Below are 1,386 nucleotides of genomic sequence, written 5' to 3'. Positions count from 1 at the left end.
GCCCCGCGCGGCTTCCGCCGGGCGCCCCGCGCGGCCGAGAGAAACAATTTCAACCAAGATTATTGTATCCTGCAAGATTATCCGTCATATGGGATAAAAAGATTAAAATCTTCTCAGACAAACAAGACCTGAAAGAATTTGCCAGCACCAGACCAGCTCTTCAAGTAACCCTGAAGAAAGTACTGTTCCAGGAAAACTAAAGAGCTGACAGACAGAAACAAAGGAATAAAAGGCTACTGTGACAATGGCCACATTAAACGTCGGGACAGATCCAGTTACATCGATAATAACACTGAATGTGAATGGATTAAATTCCCCAATCAAGAGACACAGACTGGCCGAATGGATAACAAAACAGAAACCCTCTATCTGTCGCCTACAGGAAACCCACCTCATTGATAAAGACATACCTAGACTGAAAGTGAAGAGTTGGAAAAAGGTTTTCCATGCAAATGGGAACCAAAAAAGAGTTGGAGTTGTGATACTAATTTCTGACAAAAATAGCCTTTAAAACAAAAACTGTTTGAAGAGACAAAGAAGGGCACTATATTGTAGTAAAAGGATCAATAGATCAAGAAGATATAACTCTTATAAATATCTATGCGTCTAACACAGGAGCACTCAAATATGTGAAGGAAAGACTATTAGATCTAAAAGGGGAGATAGACTGCCATACACTAATTATTGGAGACCATAACACTGCACTATCTCCTCAGGACAGATCACCTAGACAAAGAATAGATAAAGAGATAAAGGATCTGAATAAATGAAATGGACTTAACAGACCTGACCTCTATAGAACTTTCCGTTCAAAAACCACGAGATACACTTTTTTCTCACCCCCACATGGAAACTTTTTGAAGATTGACCACATCATAGGGCACAAAGCAAGCCTCTACAGATTCAAAGGTATAGAAACTATTCCCAGCATCTTCTCCAACCGTGATGGAATTAAACTTGAGTTTAATTTCAAGAGAAATCCTCAAAAATACTCAAATACATGAAAATAAAATGACCTACTACTGAATGACTCCACAACTACTGATGAAATAAAGTCCAAAATCAAAAGATTAATGGAAGTTAATGACAATGAGGACATGGGTTTCCATAATCTTTGGGACACCGTAAAATCAGTCATAGGAGGGAAGTTTATAACAATTAGTGCTCATAAGAGGAAGATGGAAAGAAGGTAAATGGATCACCTAACATCATGCCTCAGAGAATTGGAGAAGCAACAGCAAAATAATCCAAAAAATACCAGGAGAAAGGAAATAATAAAGATCTGAGCAGAAATAAATGAAATAGAAAATAAGCGAACTATACAAAAAATAAATGAAAGTAAAAGTTGGTTCTTTGAAAAGATAAACAAAATTGATACACCACTAG

Source organism: Tupaia chinensis, unplaced genomic scaffold, assembly GCF_000334495.1.
Source record: "Tupaia chinensis unplaced genomic scaffold, TupChi_1.0 Scaffold000678_1, whole genome shotgun sequence".
NCBI classification, from domain to species: domain Eukaryota; kingdom Metazoa; phylum Chordata; class Mammalia; order Scandentia; family Tupaiidae; genus Tupaia; species Tupaia belangeri.
The sequence above is the reverse complement of the archived record's forward strand: the minus strand, read 5'-3'. Positions refer to the sequence as shown.